This window comes from Melospiza melodia, chromosome Z (assembly GCF_035770615.1).
Source record: "Melospiza melodia melodia isolate bMelMel2 chromosome Z, bMelMel2.pri, whole genome shotgun sequence".
Lineage (NCBI taxonomy): Eukaryota > Metazoa > Chordata > Aves > Passeriformes > Passerellidae > Melospiza > Melospiza melodia.
The window spans coordinates 2,868,211-2,886,798 of record NC_086226.1 but is presented as its reverse complement, the minus strand read 5'-3'; the positions used below and the strand labels follow the sequence as shown (position 1 = coordinate 2,886,798).

The window sequence follows — 18,588 nt, the reverse complement described above, 5'->3', positions numbered from 1 at the left end:
TCCCAGCCCCATCCCATGGGGGCTCAGCCCTCCTGCAGTGCCAGCTGTGGCTCTGCTGCAGCAGGGATCCTGCACAAGGGGGGAGTTTTCCTCTGCAGCTCCAGGGCTGCTGCAGATGGGCCTGGGCTCCCTCTGGCCATGCAGGGCAGCAGAAAGCTGCTCCTCTGGCAGTGCAGGGGGCAAAGGCTGCTGTGCTGTGCCAGGCCCAGATTGGATCCAGGCAGGAATGCTTGGCTCCTCCCCTGGGCGGAGCATCTCCCCATGGGATGCTGGGATTGGATCAGCCCTGCAGGGACACTCAGTGGCCATGGACAGAAGATATTTTCCAGAGGGAGGATAGGCTGTGGGAGAGATAAAGAAAAATGCCCAATGGACAGAAGATAAATGCCCCACCTCTAACAAATGGCAAAGAGAATAAACACCCTCAAATCATATCTTAACCCAGGACAGTTAAAATGGACTTTTTAAAGGCCATCTAGCCCAACTCACTGCCAAGGGCAGGGACACCTTACACTAGACCAGGTTGCTCAGAGTCCCATCCAACCTGACCTTGACGCCCCGTGCAGTCTGACCTTGAGATTCAACGTTCTTTGAATCAGCTCGTTCTCCTTAATCTTCTCATAATTAAGAAATATTTGTTTGGCGTTGCACTATCAAGTGTTTGATATTGTTCTCAGTAACAGGATGAGGAACCTGGTTCCCAGCCCAGAAACACACTTAGACCAGAATAAACAGTCCAATATGTGGTAGATATATGGTGGGTATAGCCAGGGGGGAAAATAGCTACCTAAAGCTGTGATCAGCGGCAAAAGAAGAGGATACCAAATAAATGCTGAATGTCCTTATCAGGGTGTGCCCCTTGCTATCAAAGAGGCCAAACCCACTTGGTTTTTTGCGTCAGGGGTGAGGTAAAATTCATCCCGGATTTATTGCCGATGTATGGGAATCACAGAAGTGACCAAATGGGCCATGAGACAAATAGTAGGAAACATGAGGATGAGTCATAAAGATGAGTGATCAATGCAGGTGTGGGAAACCTTGGTGGGAAAGGGGTTGTAGGTCTTCTTCCTCCCCCTTTGCCTCGTGATTTATGTATTTTTATAGTAAAACAGAGATCCCATATCTAGATCAGATACTTAGATTCTATGTGAAAAACTGCACGTTGAAATGCTGGAATTACAGAAGAAAGTCACCCAATAGCTTAAGAGCTGGCAAAAATGCCTCCTACACACAAACTTGGGTAGACAAACTGTTTAAATTTTCAAAGATACTATGTGGAGTTAACTGAGTGCCTCTGAAAAAAAAAAAATTACCAAAACTCTTAAAAAGCAGGGAGAAAGATTTAACAAGCCTAGAAGCTGAAGTCTGGCAAAATCAAACAAGAAATTAGGCACAGAATTTGAAGTTGGCAGGGGTTTTCTGTGTTTATTTGGGGGACGGGGTGGGGTAGGGATTTTTAATTCATTCACTTGTTTATTTCCTGTGGTTTTTTCAGCCAGAAAAGCCAATCTAGCACTGACTCCACCATCAGCACAGCTTAAACTACAGGCAGACCTGTGTTCATCAGGCCCAAATTATTCACTAGGCTAAACATCAGTTCCACAGCTTGGCTCAGTTGTCTCACAGAAGGGGTGGTGAGACCTGTGGAAGTGCCTGGTGGAGATCTGTGACCTTCTGCTGGCTCCTGCAGCCAACCTCTGGCTTTTCTAGCAGCTCTTTTCTGTCTGGGATGGCCCTGCCAAGATCCCAATCCAATGAATTGGAGCAAGTGTTTTTAGAGGTGGATGTGCTGGATATACAGTATCTGAAGGAATGTTAGGCTTGGGAAATCTTTAACCATAAATTGAGGAATTGAAGGATTAGGACAAAATCCTGGGAGCGGCAGGGAGGGAAGTCTAAAAGAAAGGCAGGGAAATTCTACAGAAATCAAGAAAAAGTAGAAGATGAAAGAGGAGTGGTGTAAAATGTATGAACAATACTTAGAGGTGATGCTGGAGAGTCAGGCTGGAGAGAAGTAAAATCCAAGAAAATAATTTTACAAACTATGCTGGTGTCACTGGCCCCTACAGTGGGGCAATTCAAGGCCAGCCAGACATTATAGCTGAGGAAAGTTAATAATGGCAATAAAGCCATAATTCCTGCAGTAACTGGAAGTGGTGCACGGGAAGTTATTTTCAATTTGGTGACTATGCGAGACTTTCGATAGCTATTACGAGGATAATTAGGGGTGAAATGAACATTAAATCAATGTTTGCAAGCTAAGCTCTATGTGTGTGTATGAACAAGCACGTCTGCTTTCGCTTTCACCAAAAACAAGACAAAACTTTCCCCTCAAATTCATATTTTTTCCTTGCAGAAGCCCCATTTTGTCTCGTTTTCTGCACTAAACCCATATTATTTCCCTTTCAAAGCACTTTTCTTATTTCCCTCAAGTCCTCATGGCTACATTTCTGTAGGAAGGGGGCTCTGATACATGACAAAGGGAGACTGGGTCACACTGGCAAGCTGAAATCTTCGGGGTAAATCACTTACTGATGCAAATCAGAAACCTCCCAGGTCCAGATTGGAGTAAAGAGGGGCTTGGAGGCAAGAAACCACACATATGTATGAATCTGCTTAAAACCAGCTGTGGTTGTAGTGCATTTCTGGATAAAGTTGTCTTTTGCTGGGGAATTGTTTATTAATAATGACCCTGGGCTCACAGAGTTTTCAAAAACCCTCTTTCAGAGAGAACAGTCATCTTCTGCATACATTTCACTACTGCCTCCTCACAGCATGGATTTAAAAGAAAGCACCTTATTATAACAAGGAGAGAAACTGGATAGCACAGAGGTGCTTGGCTAAATGGAGCAGCTGTTTATGCCCTGAATGGATGCTTGGTGTAAATAAGCCGTGGCAGATTTTCAGCTGGGTTCAGAGCCAATGCAATAAGGGCAGAGCAGAGCAAAAATAACCAGGTTATTAAAAAATAAAAATTAAAAAAAAAAAAAAACAGGGAGGGGTGACACAGTGGTGGACTGCACAATACCACGAAATAAAACAAACATCTCCTTTTGGGTGTTGTTCCGAGCAGGGCGGGGAGCTTTCCTCCCCCCTTCCCAAAGCGATGGCCTAAAGAAGATGTCGGTGCTGTCAGGGCCTGATGAACTGCTTCCAAGCCACAGGGCAGGGCTTCACGCTGCCTTCACACAGGGAAAGTTCTCTGTGCCTGTCTGTGCAGCAGCACACATTCTCTCAGATTAATTCCAGCTGTGCAGTGCCTCGCTGGCAGGGTCGTTGTGTATTAGTAATGCTATCAGATTTGAGCAAATGGTCTCCCCTCGCACATCTCACTCTTCTCTCACAGTGCTTTCTCTCACATGCACATAGTTACACAAACCTTGATTATCTTCTTTTATTTCCACACACACCCCTTTTTCTTTTTTTTTTTTTTTTTTTAACAAAATGATCTGATTTTTCCCCAACTGCTTTAACACACAGCTGCGCTCCTCATTAGCACAAAGTCCTCAGTAGCTTCACCTGGAAATGGCACCAGACAAACCTGTGCTGACAGCTTTGTCATTTACAGGCAGGAGACTGCAAGCACCACCCTGATGGTGTAAATTAGAAGTAACTCCACCATCAGGGCTCTTGTCTGTGTGAGTCCAGATAGGATGAGAATTGTGCTGACAGCACATAGCTGCAAAGCTTAAGGATGCCTAGCCCTGAGTCTTAATTTTCCAACCTGCCCATCCCAACCATCCACTTACACAGAGCTGATATCCTTAAACATCTACATTTTTCATTTCTTAGTCACGTCATTCTTACAGCTTGCTTCTTATCCCAGACCTATCTTCTGCAGTGGTGGCACTTAGTGGGTCATCTCATTTCCACAGCAGACATCCAACAGCTCTGAGGCTGTCTTCTTCCAAGAATACTTCAAATACTTGTTGCATCTGCTGTGCACACACACATATAGATGTGTGCAGCACTGGGCAACACATTGTGAGAAGTTAGGTGTTAAAACTGAGGGACACACTTGTGGTGTCATGCCACAAAGTGTTCCTCAAGGTGGTTTGCTAGAGAACTTTCCAGCTTCCTTCTTCTCTGAGCATTTTACCAATCCACAAGCCAGGAAATGTTTGTTTCTACCAGCAGAAATATTATAATATTCACCAGAAATCTAGCAACATTCCAAGCCATTAATTTGGCATGTTAGAGAATCAACTTCCAGCAGGCATTGTAGTATCCTAGAACAGTTTGGGTTGGAATAGATCTTAACACTCAATTCTTTCCAGCTCTCTGCCATGGACAGGGACCCCTTGCAGCACATCAGGTTGCTCAATGCTCCACCCAACCTGGCCTTGAATGAACAGGGATCTAGGTCTTAAAAATATGTGAGTCAGCGCTCACAATTTCATTTCTTTTGTTCTTGTTTCTTTGCTCTTCCAGCATTCTCAATTTCTTCCCTTCCTAAAACTGCCAAAAAGCTGTCAAAATGGACATTTGAAACCAAATGAGAAATAAGGTTGAAAAACTGAGAAAATTAGTTGTGACACCCTGTTTCCATCTCCTGGTTCTTCATTTTCCCAGGCTTGGGGAAATTTGTTACCACAACATTTAGGAGTGATCACGGGCAAACCAGGTCAACTTGGATCCTCAGAGACTTTCAGAAATCCTCTTACAGTCAACCTTCCAGTTGTTGGCCTCTTTGTGTCCCGATTTTCCATGTAAAATGGGAATTACTGTATGAAAAATGAGTTTGTTGTGTTAAAATGGGAATTCCTGTATTGTCCTTCATTGAACTGAACCTTCCAAAACTTACCCTGTTGTAAGGCTGCACCAGGAGCTCCACATCATTAGTTTAGGGTTGAAAAGGGTTTTGAATAGGGTTAATCTGTACTGATTTATAATGAATGGGGTTTATGAATAGGGTTAATCTGTAGTGATTTATAAGTTCTCTTACAGACCAGGGTCAGCAGCTGTAAGGCTGCTGACCATCACCCTGCTCTATGGTGTCAAAGAATCATTAAGGTTGGAAGAGAACTCAGATCACCAAGTTCAGCCACCAACCCAGCACCATTCTCACCATTAACCATGTCCTCAAGTGGTGTATTCACATAATTTTGAACTCTTCCAGGTATGTTGGCATCGCCATTGCCCTGGACATCTTTCCTAATGCCTCACCTGAGTGAAACTTGAGGCCATTTCCCATGTGTAGGGTCTTTATCACATCTGGCTTCAGCAGACACTGTGCTGGAATAAAGGTAGAGAGAAACAATGTACTTCTACTGCTGAAACTCTGTGTAGTTCAAAAATGCCTTAAGTGTGTTGTAATTTTTGAAATAAATGTATTAGACTTAAAAGATCACTCTGATTTTGCATGGTAGCAGCAAAGTGCTCAGGGAAAGAGAAATTTCAAGTCAAAACTGTTGTGTAATTTACCTGCCTCCTGCAAGGTCCTTCTGAAACTCAGTTTGGAGCCAACACAGCTTGGGGCCATGCTGAGAAATCTTATCATACTGCAAGGGAACACAATAGAGGTGGTGGGGCTTTTTGGGGGCTCCTGTGGCTCACATATCTGTGACTTGACAGCCATGTGGTTGTGGTTAGCACGTTGGAGAGCTGTCCAAAGTGGAAAAATGCTATAAAAACAGAGAATGTTACTGAAAATGTGCCCAGCTATTCTATCTTGTCTGTGTGACTGCTCTGGGGGGCTGATCTCTCATTGTCTTGGTGTGCACATCTTTCCTTGGGGAAGTCAGCCTGCACATTTCATATCTGCCGCTGGATAGGGACCTGCAGCACATCTACTCTTGCAGGGGTTTTTCAGGTGTGTTTTGAAGAAATTGTTTGCCCACCCAGCTCATGAAATCCAGTGTGTCAACCTCCTGTCTTGGTTTGTAAATTTCATATCATCCTGTATTTTGATATTCACCTCACAGTATTAATCCCCTTATCACATAAGTCTGGGGTATATTAGTAAATTAGTAGTGTCCATTTGCAAAATATCCAATTGCCTTTTAAATTTGCCTCTGAGGCCATGCTGGATGCCTGGACATTTCTTCATGTTCAGTAACATGAAAAATTAATATATCAATGATTTTTTCCTTTTTTGGAGCACATTAAAATGCCACCCTATTATTTCTTTCTTCAAGTATCCCTGGCAATCATTTCTTATGTAGATAAGAGTTGCTTGTGCATGGTCTCCTTTGGCTTCATTTCCATGAAATACAGCTTTTGAGGAAATCAGAGCCAAGAACTGTGAGCTTCTAGTAAAGGCCAATGTACCTTAGGTCAGAAATGTGTTTAGGACAAGGCAAAGGCATAGGGGAAAAAAAAATTTAAAAAATAAATACAAAACCCTCCAGTGGATGAGAAAAAAAAAAAAAAGAAAAATATATTTCTGGTATAAGGTTATTGAGTGCCAAAAGAGTAAGGCTGAACTTCCTCAAGATGGCAGGGGTAAAAACATTGATAAAAGCAGCAGCAAAATAAAGTGTTCCAATTTAGGCGCGCTAGTTTTCCAGAAATAATTTAGAAGACTGTGAGAGAAGGAAGCACAAAGAGAACTAAAGGTGAAGAGTAAAGATAAGAATGATTCATAAATTGAAGATGATATTTTTATCCCTTCTGCTGCTAAGAAATAATGCGCAATGTAACAAGTGCTTCTTCAAGGGCACTGGAGGAGTGCTGCACTTTAGATATTGGAAATAGAAAAGCCAAGAAGAATATGTCCAAAAATCCTTGAAGGTGTGGGGTAATAGTATTTTATTTCCTTAGTAATTGCCATGTATTAGAGCTTGAATTGACTCTGAAGATGTATTCTTGTAAAGAGGAACAAAAGATTAAATGGAAGTAATCTACAGAAATGGACTGAAGAGAAGTTTGCTCATAACCGTAGGAAAGGGGAAATGAAAATAAGAGGCATGTAAGAACATATCTCCTACCTTCATTTTCTCTAACCAGGCTCTGGGCACTTTAACCTCTTTTCTAGATAAGACACCATTGTGAAAGGCAATATAAAGGTTGTTGAAGGCAGTAATGAAACGCTAGACAAAGTGTATTTCAGAGAGAAGATTTATTATTTCTATATTTATTATAAGTGTACATCTTGAACAGATCTTTGCAGGATGACAGAGAGATAAAACTGGCAGTTTCTTGCTCTTGAGATTAAACGGTTTGAAACTTTGCAAAAGCGTTGAGTTCAGAATTACTTTTGCAGGGTGTTAGAGGGGAATCAGTGCTTTTGTACTCGGTGGCTTGGGTTAAGAGTTCAGCTCCCAAGATTTGGTCCGTACCTGCCTTGGGCATTGGTGTTGGCTTCTGGTTTTCCTTCTGTTGTGTCCAACAAATTATCCATGTCACCCTCTGTTTTTTGATATTTCGGGGCTCGTCTTTTCACCACGGTGTGAGCAAACAAAACTCGCTATGACACATAACACAAAGGAGTATCAGTTCATTACTTAAATAATACAATTCATGCATCACCTCAAATTGAAACCATATTCTGCTGGATGTTTTTTTTATTTTTAAACCTCTGAAACACGGATTGGGAGGATGAAATACTCTAGGTAGGAAAGAAAAAGGACAGCATTTAAAAGGTACAATCACCCTTCAATCCTCCTAAGCAAGAGAGAGCAAAACACTTCCAAAACCAGGGGATACAAAAGTTGTGATAGCTGCACAGATAATGCTCCAAGACCAGAATCAAAAATTAGAACACTTGTATCACTCTGTGTTTTCCCTTTACTGGTGTATTCTAACTCACCAAATCTCAAAGTCCTGACTTACTCTAGAAAGGTTCTTTAACCTTACAGAATTACTTTTATAGAAATAAGACACATTTTTTTTTTTCCTTAAACTACCCATGCAAACTTGAGCATACTGGTTTGATCACAAAATGCAATGTAGGGCCAAATCCTCCCCTTCCTTAAGAACTTAAACAATAATGTGCAAATTGGCCCTTGGCAACTTCTTTCCCTTGAGTATGTGAGCTGTGACCTTGATGGCAGCATATTCTGTGTTTTCTCACAATACAATTTTCATTATTTTTTTTCCCCCAAGTACAGAAATCTTACTAGCAGTGATGGTGAAACACAAATTCTTGGCATGCTTACCAAGAGAAAATTAAAAAAAGTTATTGAGAAGTGTTGGTGAAGTGATTGAAATAATTTGGCATGGAGTTACAATGCCTTGCTGTGTTACAGATAGGATTTGGGATTTAGGGTTTTTTGATTAATAATAATAATAATAATAATAATAATAATAATAATAATAATAATAATAATAATAATAATAATAATAATAAGAAGAAGAAGAAGAAGAAGAAGAAGAAGAAGAAGAAGAAGAAGAAGAAGAAGAAGAAGAAGAAGAAGAAGAAGAAGAAGAAGAATGGTAATAAAGAGGTCCTGAAATATTGCAAGTTGGGTACCACTGCCTGAGAAATCTGTTTTATTTGTGAGAAAAGAAGTACAATTCCCTTTAAAGTGCCCATGTTTGATGAAGATGCAATGAAATTTAACAAAAGGAACCAATCAGGAAGCAAGGAAAAGAAAACCATTTTCCATCTTGCTGATGGATACGTGAATGTCTCCTATTTTGAGGAATACTTTTCATAATCTATTAATATCTAAAATATGGGTTTCAGATATGCATTAAATAAGTTGTAGGACATCTGAAAAATAAAAACAAAACATCATAATGTGGATGAAAAAATATAAAAGTGCAATTATATAATGCATAAGGGGAAAAAACCCTCCGCGTTTGCTGCTCATTTATAAATGTGCATACAGCAATGCCATAAAATGTTTTTTATCATATATTAAAACATGTTTAAAGCATAAAAACTCATAATAAGACATGTATTTCTGTCCTGTGAGTGATGTGAAGCAGGAGAATGAACTTGACAGATAAAGCAGCAGTAGGGTGGAGGCCATCTGCTATAGAGGGAAACACAAAGTTAAATAATCAGAGATGTATATGTGTTATGGTGACCCAAAAAGATGCGGCTGTCCAAACCAGATTTTAACAACTTTCTGAAAAGTTGAAGATATTTCCTGATGATTGGATGGCTGCTAGTGAAAGCCCTGCATTTGAACAGATCAGAAGAGATGACTCATTAAAGTCATTAGTCAGATGTCAGTCTGATGAAACTGCAGAAACATTTAATTCAGGACTCAGTCAAAAAAATAACTACAGGCTGAAAATATAACTGATGCTGGTCAACATGTTTGTATGGAAGTAAGTATAGTCAAACAAACATAATTTTTTCTGACAATAGTGCAGGTTAATAAAAAAATGGTGTTGACATAATATACTCGAATTTCACCAATAAATTTGATTTAGTACCACATGACTTTTAGATTAAAAAATGGTACTTTATATTGAATTAACAGGTCACACATTAGATGGATTAAAACTCCCTGTCTGACAGGTCTTGAAACAGAGTTTTTAATGTGTAGAAATCCATGAGTTGAGTTGCTGCTAATGCAGTCTTCAAGGGATTAGGGTCTTAATCCAGCTCGCTTCAGCATTTCTATCAATGAGGTAAATCTTTACCAATAAAATCTGAAAATGCCACAATGGTTTTAAGTAGACCAGTAATGAGGGCAGTAATGAGTGAAATGCCTAACCAGAGATCCAACATTTATTAGAGCAAGTTCATAAACAAAACAAAATGTCCAGCACCATCAACAGAAACTATGGATTGAATTTATAAGATAGAAAACACTTAAAAAGAAAAGCTGGTGGAAATTAATCCAAAGGTAGGAAATATAAGACAATGACTGGCTCAGTATGGGATTTAGGATTGATATTTGAACAAATATGGTTTCATAAAATACCAGTAAGAAATATTATGGAAAATATGCAATATTGTCACTGTTATAATTATAGGATTGTTTTAAAAAGAAATGTTTTCCAACTTTTCAGACAAAATTACACTTGGAAAGAAAATTGGCAATTTCTTCTTCAAAAATGTCAATACAAAATATTGTATATTTCCAAATGTTCTTTCAGCTCCCTTAGCCACAAAATTTATGTTGATTTTGACCACACTTCATGAATAACTCACATCCCTCTGGAGCCATATTTTCTTGATGGGTTTGTTGGGATTTTTGTCCTAATGAATGTATCCATTCAAAAAACATCCATCTCTGATCATTACTCAGCATTGTTAGAAAAGCTATGAAATTTCTTGTGGCTTCTTCAAATAAAATGCAGTAAGGAAAAGAAAGCAGATGGAGGACAAGTATTATCTATTTCTATTTTGGGGAAAAAAAGCCTTTCCATGTGATTTTAGCAGTGTGTGTGGCTAGTGACATGTGGGGAACTTACATTGCAGGAGAACAGGCAGAAATGGGTGTTTTAATTTTCAAGACTCAATTTATAAGAATGCCCAAGATTTAAAAGTAAGAGAAATTCACAATTGAAATTAAACCAAATTTTCTACCAGTGGCAGTTGCAGCATACTGTATCTTTTCATCAGCCAACATGGCAGATTTCCTGTTATTTGGAATCTTTAAGGTATCTCTCTAAAAATGGTTTGATTTAATCTACCTACAGGAAAATGAAATTCAGACAACACACCTTATATACAATAGATCATTGTTATCTGTCTTTTAATGTACAGAAACTTAAAAATGAAGTCAAATCAAGCTAAAAATATCTCACCATAAAAAAAATTAAGAAAATTGTATTTAAAAAATACCCTCTCAAAATTAATGGACCTTTTGTAAAAAGGTTTGAATTTAAACTTTCATAATTATACTCTAAGGTCATGCTCAGATAATTTAGAATGCTTTCGATTTCTTCTAAAAGAAAAAAAATAGAGTAATTCCTGGCTCAACCTCTGAAACTCTCTCTAGAGCATCAGTGAGGTTCAGATACCTGCAGCTGGGGTAAAATCCCTCTTTCTGCCTGTAAATGCTCTGACATCCCCCTGTAAAAGCTGGTCTGATGCCACATGGCTCCCCCTACCCTCAGAACACTCTTTTGTAATTGCTTTATTTCTGGACTCTGTCTGTGTTTAATTCTAAGTAATTTTTCTGAATTGGAGTATATGCATCCAACTTGGTCATCTCGTTACTCATGCACGCAGTTACATACATTTCACTGAATCTGGATCCCAGCAAGGATTTGCCTGTGAGGATATGGAGCTCAAAAACGGGCTGGGTGACATCCTGGGTTGGCATCACCCAGCGTGGGCAGCAGGGCAGGGGGATCCTGCCCCTGTGCCCCTGGGCTCAGGTGAGAGCCCACCTGCAGAGCTGCCCCAGCCCCGGCTCCAGCAGCACAAGGAGCTGGAGCTGCTGCAGGGAATCCAGAGGAGGCACCAACGTGATCAGAGGGATGGAGCAGCTCTGCTGTGAGGAAAGGCTGAGGGAACTGGGATTGTTCTACCTGAAAAAGTGATGGCTTTGGGGTGACCTAAATGTGGCCTTCCAGCACCTGAAGGAAACCTGCAAGGAAGGTGAAGAGAAACTATTTACAAAGGCCTGGTGTGACAGGACAAAGGGGAAAGGCTTCAAACTGACAGGGAGTAGGTTTAGACTGGATATGGAGAATAATGAGTTACTAAGACACTGCCCATCATATTTGAGTAGTTGTAGAAGTGATGTGATAAATTCTGTACTGATTGGAGAAGGGAAAACATAACCCTCATTATTAAAAAGGAAAAAAGACCAAGGGTGTTGAGAAGACCCAAGGAACTACAGACAGTCAGTCTCAGGTGTCTGGCAGGACCATGGAGCAGTTTTTTTGTGGAAACTGTGCTAAGGCATGTGGAACATAAGGAGGTGACTGGTGACAGCCAGCACGGACCCACTGAGGGCAGATTGTGCCTGGCACATTCAGAGGGCTGCTCTGTTGGGGCCCCAGTGTTGGGGGATGATGGGAGAGCATCTGACTTCATCAACTTGGAGCTCTGCAGAGCATTTGACTCCATCCCCCATGAAACCCTGGTCTCCAAACTTGAGAGACGTGGATTTGACAGATGACTCCAGTGCATGGGGAGCTGGCTGGATGGTCTCACTTGAAGAGTTGAAGTCAAGGACTTGATGTCCAAGAGGAGGCCAGCAGTCAGTGGCGTTCCCAAGGCTTGGAATTGGGGCTGGTGCCATTTAACAGCTCTGTTGATGACACAGGCTCATTACACCACGCTCTCTTGTGTCTGACATATTAATTAATTTACGAGCTCCATAACTCAGCAGCTGATGCACTGAAACATGGCAAATAATTTTTTTTTTCCTTCTGTTTCTTTAAATATGAAGCATTGCAATGCAGAAGTATTTGGACAAGTTGAAATATCCTATTTTGATATTATTTCAAACCTAACTGATACTGCTACTGTCTGAAAATACATTGTGAATACTTGGCAGGTACTTTTTTCCCCCTTTTCCCTGTTGTATACATGGTGAGTTGTGGACTTGGAGGATGACAATTTTGACAGAAAAAAATCCCATCAGAGTCCCTGCCTTGTATTAATTCATAGTGATATTTTGATACAAATATTTAAAGAAAGGGTCTGTGTGATAGAATATTTGACTGTAAACAGCAGACAAAATTTGAATGACAATCACTCAAATCTTAATTCAGTGTAGATGCAAATATCTATTTAATCCCATGTTGACTTAGTAAACCAGAGAAGCAAGGTACTTTTCTGCCCATTCACTGTTTTCACACTGTCAAATACAGGGTTTTGGTAAAAAATCAATACCATTTTTCAAAAATTATGTTTATATTAGATTGCCTAGAGAGGTAGTGACTGCCCCATCCCTCAAAGTGTCCAAGGCCAGATTGGATGGGGCTTGAAGAAACCTGGTCAAGTGGAAGGTGGCATCATCCCATGGCAACTGGATGATCTTTGAGGCTCCTTCCAGCCAAAACCATTCTGTGATTCCATATTAGCTATTCCATATTAGCTATTTCCAGTTCTTCCTTTCTCTAGGCACTTTATGTTGTTCTTTGGTTGTTAGCAGCTTGGGTAGCCCACCTGCAGAACAAAACATTGAACAGCAAGACAGGGGCAAGCTGTTGAATGCAAAAGGTTTCTAAAACATCTACTGGAAATATTAAACCTTCTGAAAGTTCCTGAGAAAGTTTGAATATTAAGAGCAGGACTTTGTAGGATGTTTGTCTTCTTTTTCTTCCCAAATCTGGGAGAGACAGTTTTCAGATATATGAAGCCATTTCACACCTGTAGTGCAAAATCTGTCATCTTCCACTGATTCCATCTTAGAATCTACTGATCCTTTCTGAGGCAGGATTTTAATGCTGTCACAGCTGTCTGTGGCAGTGGTGTCCTGGTGGTTTCCACTGTAAATCACACTATTTCTTGAAATATGAATTTGTTTTGGTGTTTTCCACAAACAGGACAGGGCTGCTTGGGTACATTCCTTGAGCTTTATTAGCAGCATCAGCCTTATTACGTGGCTGAGACAATAGGAAGATGGCAAAGCTCACGTACAACCAGCAGCAGCCAGACTCAAACTATCCTTTAATTTCCTAGCTTGCTATACCATTGTTACTTTTTCTACTTTCAGACTTTACAGCTGCAGCTAACCCTAAATTTTCTGTTCTTGCTGTTTCTAAAGCCTACTTTCCCAACTTTCTAAAAATCTTCTTACCTTTACTAATTCCCACAAGAATTCAATGCCCAGTTCATGGTGCCTGGGTCTGTCTTTACAAGAGAACAAACCTCTCAGTTATAGGTGGGATATTCCCTGATCCTCCTCTCCCAGCCAGATGATTTCCAACACAATTTTGCTGTTGGCTGCATTTCACAGGGACAGCAGAGGTGCCCACTCTTGGATTTGTTCGAGCAACAATGGAAACTTCTGCTCATAACTAAGCATTCCCTTGATGTTTTCCATTACCAGTGCAGAGGAATAGCCAAAGTTGCTTTGTCTCTCTTTTAGCCAGTTTCATGTTCAGTTCTTGTTCACCACTTGTTCAGTTTGGTCTTGTTCTGTTTTGTTTATAAATTCCTATGCAATAATCTCACTCTTTCCTTTTATATTGTGACCACCAAGCTGATCTTCTTCAGCTTTACAACAGACTTCTGATCTCAAAGATTCACTTTATTTTGTGTTCTGGAACAGTACAGTGCATAAGAGGTTAAGCCAAGGATGAGCTACAGGTTATTGTGAGTCTGCTCTGACTACTGGAGTTAGCTGAAATTCCTCCTCTCAATGCAAAAGCTGATTAAAAAAAAATAAATTTTGCCCTTAATTACTCCAGAGACCAGAGTCTGTACTAGCTAGGAAAGAACATTTCCCACTCAAATCAATAAGTGTTTTTGAGAGGTGAGAAAAACATACCCAGCAGTCGGTCTATCCTGTTTATGATAACTAGGATGCATGTGTACCTCTGTATTAATATTGCTCTGTGGTTTTCCATTTTCTTTTTGTTCGTTCCTCAGCAAGGACAAGGATCCTCACATGGTACCATGTGTGCTGTGTTACATAATGATGATTCACCCCCCAGAGGTAGCATTGGGTTGGAAATGATGAAAAGGCTATGCCAAGTTAACAAACACTCTGCACACATTAAAATGCAGCTGTGAGTTTCCATGTAGATATCTGGGGGGGAAAAAAAAAAAAAGAGAGAGAGAGATAGATACATGTTGATTTATTTAACAGGTTGTCCAGCCTATGTGTAAAATCTTTGTGACAGCAGAGTACATCTTGACATCCTGCAGCTATCCCTCAGCTTACTCGTCTCCTACTGGGAAATGCACTGTCCTTGTTCACTGCCACCTCCTCTTTCCACAGATATACATTTGCAAGTTGTCTCCCTTTTGTAAAAAATAAAAAATAAATCAGGCATGAAAGCCTTTTCCAGGTTTATGCCCTTAATTTATAACTTAATGTATTCTTCCTTTGCACGTGTTCTGAGCTTCTTTCTCCACTTAAAGCACCGCAGCAGCTGTAAGCAAGCAGTCAAAATCCAAAGAATCATTTTCTGATAATGGGGTTTTTTTGCTGGTTAAATAAGGGTGTTGCAGGCTGTAAACACAGCACAGACAAAATATTGTTGCCTGCTCCTTGAAGGGTCTTCTCATGGCAGATGAGATATCCCTGGCCAAACTCACCTGGTTTGCTTCACCTGGAGAAGAGAAGCCCAATGGCAGTCAACAAGTGAGGTCTTAGCATCAGGGGGATATCTCCAGTTCTGCTGAGAGTTTTGTTAAAAAAAATTATTTCATTCAAAATAAGATTAGAAGAAAAGAATGAAAGGGGATTTCATCCAGATGGAAATGTGTTTTTGAATAAATTCTGTTTATGGCAATATTTTCCCAGTTTTCGTCAGCTTTTGTCATCTGTTTAGTTTATTTGTTGTCTGACAACCTTTGAAATAAGATGTTTGCACAAATGTGAAAACTTTCCATTGCCTGTTTTCCATGTAATTCAAAAATTATTAAAAAAGAAAAGAAAGAAGGAGCTATGTGATCTAGATGTTTTCATAATCCTTAAATCTTTACATTGAACATGGCCTTCTTGGACACAGGAAACAAGTCCATTCCTATGACAGGAGCTGAAGAAGGAGGTATTATTGAAGAAAAATACAGAAAAAGGGGGAAAGAGGAGATGTAACGCTTCATAAAGCAAGCAGAAAATCAATCTGTTTGTGCACTGTGACCTCCCACGTCATTGGCCAGCCACTGCCCAGAGCACAAGGGCTCCTGCAGGATGCAGGTGGCCCTGCGAGCAAAAATATGTGCAAGTCTAAAAATTCACTGATGAGCTGTGCTCATCTCCTCCAGCCCCAGGCAGGTGCATGGGTGTACCTGGAAGCTGTAGGCAGCGTGGAAATGCAATATTGCAAAAATGGAAATGTAATACTGCAAATGGGAGCCAAAGCCTCAGCAGAGCTGCAGCTGATCTGCACGGGCATACAGAGCCCCTCATGAAGATGAGGTGGAGAGAAGGATGTTTTCCACAGGCCATGCTCATATGAACATGGTCCAGTGGTGAAAGTGATTATAAGTGTGGGCAAATTGCCCATGAGAAGAGCAGAGGCTCAACACCCAGACCACAGCAGACAGCTCGTTTCGCTGCTGCAATACCTTTGAAGCAATGTCTGATGCTTCAAACGTGAATCCCTCTTTCTTGCAGGTGGGAGAAAAGCTGCAGGTCAGTCCCATGAGCTCAAATCAAAGTTTCCTATAGAACAGGCCAAGTCTTTGCTCCCCTCCTCAGTTACAACAGAAAGATTGATGACAACACTGATACAGCAACAACCATACAGAGTTTTGACTGTTCTTATATTTTCTTGAGTGTAGAACTGAAGTTTCTACCAGAAAGCATCTTAGAGGTTCAGATTTTTGACACTGTGACTGGTTATCTAGCGTGGATTTTGCATCTAGACTTTGTGTGCAGAACTATATTAAGCATAGTCCACAGTGTGGACTGGATGGTGTTGAGAGGAAAGTGGAAAACATGGAAGATATCGTGATTTTCCTTCTCTACTTATTTACACTCTCTTCTTTTTGATAAGTAGATAAATCAACTTCTTTACTTTGATTAAAATAAAATGGTCTAAGAGCTTTGAAATTTTTTGAGCTGCTCAGCCCTCAAATCCAGAGCCATCTTTCACCCCATTATCCATATTCCTGCACTGGGGACCAAGGGTGAACCAAATGAAGGAAGACAGACTACATCTGTAATGGGATTAATGGAGATTTTAATGGGTGATTTATGGCTGATCAAATGCATTTGAATCAGATGCCGAACCAAAATGTTCTATCAGACATTTAAAGGAAAATAATAATGACAAGAACTTTCATTTCCATTTATAATCTACCTTTGCTTGATCTTAATCAGTTGGTTTATACAATATTCATAGCAGAAAAAAATCCTTCCTATATCTTTTTTAAACAGTTTCATTGTAAGCCTGAATGGATGCAAAAAGGAAATAGTAATAATGAATAGAGAGTTTTGAAATATTCATAGGGAAATTCAAAGGGTTCAGAATCTGATCTTTCTCCATTACTTCAATTTTGCAAAATTATTCTGTTTTGGTAGAATTTCCATATATATATATATATATATATATATATATATATATATATATATTTTTGTCAGTCAGAAAATAAAAAAACTTTTATTCTCACATTCTCATCTTTGTTTTTTGAGCTTAAAGCTCATCACAATCAGTTTTCACAGCGCAACATCTTAGGCACAACTCTAAGCCATAAAAACAAGTATTTTAGGGATGTAAAATGTACCAGTCTGAAATCACAGTTTAGAAATATGCCTTTTATTTTGGAAAAAAAAATAAAATACTGCTACATAAAAGCTTTGGATTGCAGTATCCTGACCAAGACTTGTAAACTCTTTGTGTTATAAAGAATCAAGCTAAACTTTTCTCTGTTCTTGACCCTGTCACAATATTCTATGAATATCCTCAAGTTTAAGTCGTTCACAGATGAAGTCTGTGTAAATGAGAGAGTTGGGATGACTGAAAAATGGGCCTTGAGCCTTTGGTGAATACTATACATCCTTCAGTTGGCTTTGATATATTTTTTTGATATATTGGTGTTTAAAGTGTGGCTAAGACCAGAATATCCTCAGTTGGAAGGGACCCACTAGAATCATCAAGATTCAACTTCTGGCCCTGCCCAGGACAGCCCCTGTTTGTTGACATTAGATAAATCATCATGGGATGTGGATACAGAACGAAAAATCTTATTCTGTCATCACCTGCCTACCTTATAAACTTGTCATTTTGGAGAGCCCTCTGCTGCACCCACCTGCCAGTCCACGGAAAGCTTTGGCTGGATGTAGACACTAGAGAAAATCAAAACATGTGCTTCAAGGAAAATCAAATTTCTGGGGAAAATAAATAGAATTCTGAGAAAATCAGGACCTGGAGAACTAAAAAATATCAGGTTTATTGTCCCTTTCGGGTTACAAGAAAGCAGATAGCAACGACTAAGCAGTTGACTTTCCTAACCCATATTGACACAAAGTCATGTCCTGACTCCTTCACTGGATGTCCTTGGACCTTCAAGGACCCTCTGGAAAAAGTGTGGGAAGTGGAATTATAGATAGGTAGGGGAAATCTAGGGGGCAATCTACCTGACTCCATAGGAAACTGGACTTGTGCTGCTCATGAAACAAGTTGTTGGCTCAAAGTTTCTGCAGCAGGAAAGAGAAATCCCACAGTTCTGCTCCCCATGGGGAGGCCAGAGAGGTTCCTGCTTTGCTTGCTGCATCCCAGCCCTGGGAAAAACAGACTTTGTTTTGATTTTTTAAAGATTTTTAATTACAGTGTTTATCATTCCACGGGAGATAAGAAGCACACAGAGTGAGGGGATCCTTTCTGTTTTCTTATTTATTTTTCTTCAGCGCTTCCTCCCTTATGAATAGCACCACTTTAAGCAAAAATAAAATTTCCCCTTTGGTCAAACACACTGGAATTTTGTTGGAAACAAAGCATCTGAAGCTGTTTCCATCTTATTTCCTTCTCTCTAAATGGTTTGCCCACACATTTTAGGAAGGCAATCCCTTTCATGTCGCATAGCACATCCTCACTGGCAGCTACAGTGTGTGCACTTTATTAGAGCATTTTTCCCCCTAGATATAATGGCACCAATTAAATTAC

The 18,588-nt window shown here is 40.0% G+C and overlaps 1 protein-coding gene across 6 annotated transcripts in view; it reads left to right on the top strand.

Annotated features, from left to right (window-relative positions):
• The window catches only part of LOC134431987 (urea transporter 2-like), a 302,495-nt gene that overhangs the window by 26,125 nt on the left and 257,782 nt on the right, over positions 1–18,588 (top strand). The gene's annotated exons all lie outside the window — the stretch shown is intronic.